The sequence below is a fragment of the Lactuca sativa genome, chromosome 1 (assembly GCF_002870075.4).
Source record: "Lactuca sativa cultivar Salinas chromosome 1, Lsat_Salinas_v11, whole genome shotgun sequence".
Lineage (NCBI taxonomy): Eukaryota > Viridiplantae > Streptophyta > Magnoliopsida > Asterales > Asteraceae > Lactuca > Lactuca sativa.
This window is the reverse complement of record NC_056623.2, coordinates 61259373-61267294: the sequence shown is the minus strand read 5'-3', so window position 1 is coordinate 61267294 and position 7922 is coordinate 61259373.

Below are 7922 nucleotides of genomic sequence, written 5' to 3'. Positions count from 1 at the left end.
GGCCTTTGACTGGGAAGCGAAACAAGAGAAGGCATTCCAGACACTAAAGCAGGCCTTGTGCACCGCACCGATACTATCCCTCCCCGAAGGGATAGAAGACTTCGTAGTGTATTGCGATGCTTCAAACCAAGGACTTGGATGTGTTCTTATGCAGAGAGGGAAGGTTATCGCTTATGCCTCCCGACAGCTTAAGACACACGAAGTGAACTATACGACACACGACCTCGAGTTAGGAGCAGTGGTATTTGCTCTGAAGATCTGGAGGCACTACTTATACGGAACAAAGAGTACTATATTCACCGATCACAAGAGCCTTCAACACATTTTCGATTAGAAGGAACTCAACATGCGACAACGACGATGGGTTGAGTTACTGAATGACTACGAATGCGAAATTCGTTATCATCCTGGCAAGGCCAACGTAGTAGCCGACGCCCTCAGTCGAAAGGAATACACTGGTCGGAGGGTCAAATCTCTGACCATGACTATCCATTCCCACTTATCCACACAAATTAAGGAAGCACAAATGGAAGCTTTACAACCTAAAAATGTGGCGGGTGAATCCCTGCGAGGAATGGAGAAGAATTTAGAAGTCAAGGGTGGCGGAGCCTACTATCTCATGGACCGAATCTGGACCCCAAATCATGGTGGTTTCAGAAACGTAGTCATGACCGAGGCTCACAACTCAAGATATTCCATTCACCCGGGTTCAGATAAAATGTATCTGGATCTTAAGAAACTGTACTGGTGGCCTAACATGAAAGCAGAAATTGCTACCTTCGTGAGTAAATGTCTTACTTGCGCTAAGGTTAAGGTCGAGTATCAGAAACCGTCAGGACTACTACAACAACCAGAGATACCGAAATGGAAATGGGAGCGGATTACTATGGACTTCATAACCAAGTTACCCAAGACGACAAGTGGACTCGATACCATATGGGTCATTGTCGACAGATTGACCAAATCCGCACATTTCCTACCCATCAAGGAGACTGACAAAATGGAGAAGCTTACAAGAACTTACTTAAGGGAAGTAGTGCGACTGCATGGTGTTCCGATATCCATTATCTCCGATCGAGATAGTAGATTCACTTCAAGATTCTGGCAGTCACTACAAAGTTCCCTGGGAACTAGGCTAGACATGAGTACAGCCTACCACCCACAGACAGACGGACAAAGTGAGAGAACAATACAAACTTTAGAAGACATGCTGAGAGCCTGCGTGATTCACTTTGGAAAGGCATGGGATATTCATTTACCCCTTGTCGAATTTTCATACAACAATAGTTATCATACAAGCATAAAGGCTGCTCCGTTTGAAGCCCTCTATGGTCGAAAGTGCAGATCCCCTCTGTGCTGGACTGAAGTTGGCGATACCCAGTTAGCTAGAGGAAGAGTTCCTGAAAGCACTCTCACAGGTCCGGAGATCATACGTGAAACAACAGAGAAGATCGTTCAGATTCGTGAACGATTGAAAGCCTCAAGAGACCGACAGAAAAGCTACGCTGACCAAAGGAGTAAACGTTTGGAATTCCAGGTAGGAGACCACGTCTTATTAAAGGTCTCACCGTGGAAGGGTTTAATACAATTTGGAAAGCGTGGGAAACTAAATCCAAGATACATAGGGCCTTTCGAGATTCTTGCCAGAATCGGCCCTGTGGCTTACAAGCTTAACCTACCGCGCGAACTTAGTAACATCCATCCAACCTTCCACGTCTCAAACTTGAAAAAGTGCCTGTCCGACGAGACTCTTGTTATTCCACTCGACGAGATCGAGATCAACGAGAGCCTCAACTTTGTGGAAGAACCAGTAGAAATCATGGACCGAGAGGTCAAACAAACAAAAAAAAGTCGCATACCCATCGTGAAGGTTCGCTGGAACGCCAAGCGGGGACCCGAATTCACATGGGAACGTGAGGATCAGATGAAACAAAAGTACCCTCATCTCTTTCTTGTTCACTAGTATCTTTACTACTTTAAATTTCGGGACGAAATTCTCTCTAACGGGGGGATGATGTGACAACCCGATATTTCAACTCTTTGTAACGACCAAAATGGGTCAAGTATTGTAACCACTTCTGAATAATAAAAATTTACTTTCATAATAAAATGTACAAATAAGTTCTATTTAATTTCCTTCTACGATTAAATGTCTTTGAACCATGATCGTACGTGAAAAGAATGCCCAAATCCGACTTCATATAGCGAAGTTATGATTTTTCCAAGTTCGGCTTAGCAACAGACAGCTAAAAACTCGAATCGGAGATCGAGCGACTTTTGGCCGGAATGACCTAAACGAGAATCGAAGGTCTCGACAATGGTATTCCAGCGGTAAAGAGTCTGGCAAGAACCGACATCAGATAAAGAAGTTATGAATTTTCAAAGAAATTCCTTAAACACGATGGATTTTTAATAAATAATAAATCAATAATTTTGGAATTTGCCGACGGAGTCTAAACGAAAGTTGTAGAGCGTAGTCTCACCTTCGCGAGGATATAAAGACCATCGAAAACGGAGTTCGTATGAAGAAGATATGAATTTTTGAAGTTTATTAAATAAATTAATTATTTATTTAATTCAAAATTCGGATATTATCCGAAGGGGAGTCAGCATCCTCCGAGGTAGGCGCTGCGTACCCCTGTACGCCCCGCGTAACTGAGAGGATTGGCCTCTGATCGTCCACGTCGCGCTATCCGAAGAAACCGACCCATCCGACCCGTCCGAAGCCCCGACCCGTCCGACCCGACGTCCCATCCGACCCGGCGTCCCATCCGACCCGCGTACCCAGCAACCCGTCCCATCCGAACCGAGGCAGTCGAGGCTTCGGTCATGCATGACGTACGCGTACGCGCTGCGTACGAGCGTACGCCCCGCGTACCGAGGCAGACCAACCTTACTATAAATAGGATGCGAGGGTTTCCAAAGAAAGGGTTCATTTCTCTTCTCTCTCTCTCAACTTTGCCTCGTTTTCCATGTCCGTTCAAACCCGAAGCTCTGGTCTTTTTGGCTCGAGTCCCGAAGGTCGATTTTACTCCCGAGATTCGCGAGAATCCCGAGGAAAATCCGTTTCCCGAGACGAAACTCTGCCCGGTTTTCCATCTCGCTATCTCCAAAACTTTCAAGTGAGTTTCATACCCCTTAATCAACCTTTTTAATTATTCTAAATACTTTTATATGCTTTTAAGGGGGGGATTACAAGTAAAACACACGAGTATTATCGTGTGTTACATGAAGAAACTCTTTTATATACTGTTATATATTCAAATCACATGCGATTTATAAACATTTAAAGGAACTTTTATATATATATAACATATGTCACAATAGCATTTTACCTTTTAAAATATAATGTTGTTGTAATGCATGTATAAACTAAACTGTTCTTAGATTTTTCTTGTCTATCCTAGACTCTACACCAAAAATCTATACTTTCATAAACAAGTGATTTCTTTTCTCAATATTTCTAAACAAACAAGACACTCTTTTTGGAAACTATAATAGGTATAGTTTTACGAACAGATTTCTAACTCTTATGTACTAGAAACACATATTTCAAGAAGTTTACTTTCGTATACAAGAACAAACGTAACATTTTAACAAGTAGATCTGTTTTTATACCACGGTTTTATGAGACACTAACTTCATGTACGTTCGAGTACACATTTCAAGTCCTGTATTATATACCAGAATCCCTTGGAGGGGGAGCATGGTGTTTGTGTATAGATCTATACGGGCTTGACAACCCGCACCCTGACTGTTAGCTGCAGTCCACCGTTTGGGGTGACAAACGTCATAACATTCCAACGCCTGAAGAACGTTGTGTATAGGCATTCAGAGTCAATAGTATGGTTATAAAACTCACAAGGGGTATTAAAAATGCATTGATTTACAAGGTTTTCAAACTCATTGGTTATTTTACTTTTACATACATTTTGGAAACAAACATTGGTCTTGAGTGAAGGCTACTTTTATACTAGTAGAAAATATAGGATTTTCTAAACACAAACAAACAAAGATAAAACATTTCATTTCATTCAAACATTTTCACTTAAATACTTATGAAATTCACCAGCTTAAATGCTGATCTACTCTTTCAAAATTACTTGTATGTCCCAGGAAATCAGTAATTTCAGGTATTCATTTCGCTTTTGATGAAGGGATGCTGCGGCGCCAGTTTAATCTCGTATTTTGACATCATATTGTAATTGAGTTTTGAACATGTAACTTTTGACAAATGTAAACTTTCAATTATATATATGATGGTTGTATTGCTTTCTTTACTATGTATTCATTTGTTACGCTACCACATGAAGTCATCCGCCCCCGAACGTTTCCGCCGTTCAGGTTTGGGGGTGTGACAATGACCAACCTATTCCCACTAATCCCATGCTCTATCCTTCAGAAGACAGGAGGCGAGTCGAACCTTGTCCCCCTCAACACACCGGCTGGAACAAAAAGCGTTGGCGACATCAGCCAACTATCTGCCACTAGCAATAGGGTCCTTAGCCCCATGGTAGTCTGGAGCTCCTCAAGCTCTGAACTCCTGGAATGTCAATGTACGTGCTCCCATCAAGGCTATCATCTCTGTGTGGAAGGCTCGAAGCCTCTCATCCAAAATCTCCAGGACGCCCTCCTTGACCGTGCCAAAAATCACAGGAGTTTGGTCTAGAATACTGCGTGTAACCTCTGCTGATACAAACTCCCTCATCTACTCCTCGAGCTGCTCGGTCCCTGAACCCAAGCCTGATCCCTCTCTAACACCTGGCCCATCCACTTGTCCATCTTACAATGTTGCCATACTAAGAATATGCCATAACAATCATCAAAATACACATCACTGCTGAGGGATCACACACACACACACACACACTACAAGTGCTGTGGTTTTATCTTGGCCCATCTTCAATTTAGTACGGATCCTCTTTTATCAGTAGTACGGACCCATACTACCTTCCACATCTATCCGTACTTTCCTCAAGATTTTCCTCGACTCCACCAAGTCCCTTACTACTACTACTGCAGCTCCCAACACTAAGTTCATCCTAAGCTTACCCTAGGGTATCCTCCATCTCACTCCGTCCTCAGCTACAAAAGGCATCGTCATAATGCTAGTTAGCCACTACCTGAATACCATCACATGTGACGAGGCTCATATAATCCTTCGAGTAAAGGACTTGTCCCTATAATGGTTGGACTCAGACAATAGTTGCGTAATAGGGCCAAATACAACACTCTAAGATTATTCAACCCTGGTCACATGTGACTTAACACATTCACCTGATAGCTAACTCCCATCAATCAGAGTCCCACAAAGCACAAAGCAAGTAGAATTCAGACAAAAAGGGAAATCTAACCAGAACATAATCAAGCAGTTCTATCCACACAACAAGAATCTGCACTAGCATGCAATATAAGCTCATGTAATCAAGCATAACCTAAACAAGCTATCCTACCGCTGTCTAACCAATACTAGGATATAGCTCAATAAGCACATATAACATGCACATAAGTCATCCTCCTAGATCCTTAGCCCTAAAGCTAGCATGCTGGTCACATAATCGTAACATAACATAACTTGTATGGGTAATTTGGGAGAACTTACTTGAGCTCGGCTGATTGCATGAACCACACCCTTTTCTCTTTTCAAAGTCCTTACTTCCCTTTTGAAATCCTTTTTCCTTTTCAAAGTTCCTTTTATACAAACGATTTTCTTTGAATTTTTTTTTCCTTACCCAGCTCTCAGTTTGAGTTCAGTCACACCCGAGAGTATTCCCGAATGCCTCAAACCAAGGCTCTGATACTAACTTGTAACATCCCAAAAATCATGACCAAATTTTTTTTTAAAAATATTACTAAATCATCGCAGTAGATCATTTCAAACATACTGAAAAGGTTTATATGACAAATCAGAGTATTTTCCCAAAACACTAATTCATTTTATCAGAGAAAACATCCCAGGCTAAACTCCTTGGTGTGTGCCATGCGATCATCTCGAGCTCTTCTTTCCGCTATCGGAAACACCTGAGACCAAAACTAAAAACCTTAAGCACGAAGCTTAGTGAGTTCCCAAACCTACCACATGCCATACATATCTACTGATCCAAACACGCCATACATAATTTTGAGCACATAACAACATACTGGGCCCCCGCCTGCTGCATTGGGCCTCGCCTGCCATCGGACCTCGTCCGTCATCAGGCCCCGCCTGGCATAGGGTCTCACTTGGCATTGAGCCCCGCTCGGTATATATATATATATATATATATATATATATATATATATATATATATATATATATATATATATATATATATATATGTTTCCCTTAGGCCCGCCTGTCTCTGGGCCTCGCCCGCCATACACATACATACGATCAAATAACATACATAAACATTCCCTAACCATACCCTGATCTAAGGCCTCGCCTAACTTGGGCCCCACCCCTGGTCTGCTATTGAAGTAATGGAACCCCATCCACAATCCTACTACTAGTGAGATACGGGCCCCCACCCACAATCACATATTTCCTACCATGAGCCTCGCCCCTGTTTTGCTAATATCGAGATATAGAACCCTATCCATACTCAGCTAGTGATGAGATACGGGGCCTCACCCACACTCACCTCCCTACCAGGCATATACGAGTATTACAAAGACAACAAGTATATTCTAACGCACTACATAAGAATCTTCCTCGGGAATACCTTAGAATCGGACCCCCGACCCTAAAACATACTATTATCTAACGTACTTTGGGCTTACCCTGACATCGGACCCTCGGTCTGGATCCTATCATACCAACACATGCAAGAATCACAAAGACCTCTAGCATTCTATCATTCCTCGGGCCTCGCCCGACATCAGATCGTAACCCGGAACATATATCAACAAGTTCCTAGGGGTAACCCCCGGGTTTTCCTTCTATATATAAGCAAAACATAAACTTGAACATAATGGGTCGACATTGTGGCCGTAGACCCATGCACATAGTGAGGAGACTCACCTCGCACTGCTGAAGATTCGTTGAACACTTCTGACTGCTAACCGGTACTTCTGAACCGATGACCCTTCGGCTTTCCGAACTATCAATATCCAAATAACATTAGACCACAATAATCCAAAAGTTAACTATGGTCAAACTTGGTCAAAGTCGACGGTCAAAGTCAACATCCAGTTGACCTGACTCGCCGAGTTGGTCTACCAACTCGTCGAGTGCATACCCCTACAACCTACTACACCCATCAACTCAACTCGTCGAGTCTTTCAAGAACTCGACGCGTCCTCCTTCAACCATACTATCTGGACCATCTTCAACAGACTCGCTGAGTTCATCCTTGCACTCGTCGAGTTCATTATCCACATATGAATGTGTCGAGTCTGTGACTCGCCGAGTTGTATGAACAACTCGTCGAGTCCATCATCATAACTAAGGAGATTGCCTTAGACTCAATGAGTTCTTCCTTGAACTCGTCGAGTACGATGAACTTCATGACCATTATAGACTCAGACTGGCTGAGTCCCTTTCCAATCTCAACCCTTACCCTTAACATAAGGGTTTTGGGGCAAGAACTAGCCTGACTCGCCGAGTCTCTCTATGTTCAACACTATTCAAGCGATTTTAGACAAGGTTAAGGCATCCAAGACCTAGAATTGGCCTCCTAGGGTCGGGATATCACACAAATTTGCTACCTTTGCACCCATGCATGGCCCTTTTTGCTCAAAAGGCCATAATAACCACTTAATCTATGCATGGAGAGGTATAATGGCATAAAGCTCCCACCTTTATGTCTTTACTACTCTGAACACCTCTAAATCTAGAAGGATCTAGCTGGGGGACGTCCAAATTCCACAAGACATCTTTCTTGGACCATAAACTCCATAAAAAGGGACATAGGGAGATCAAACAAACCCTAAGTCAAGGT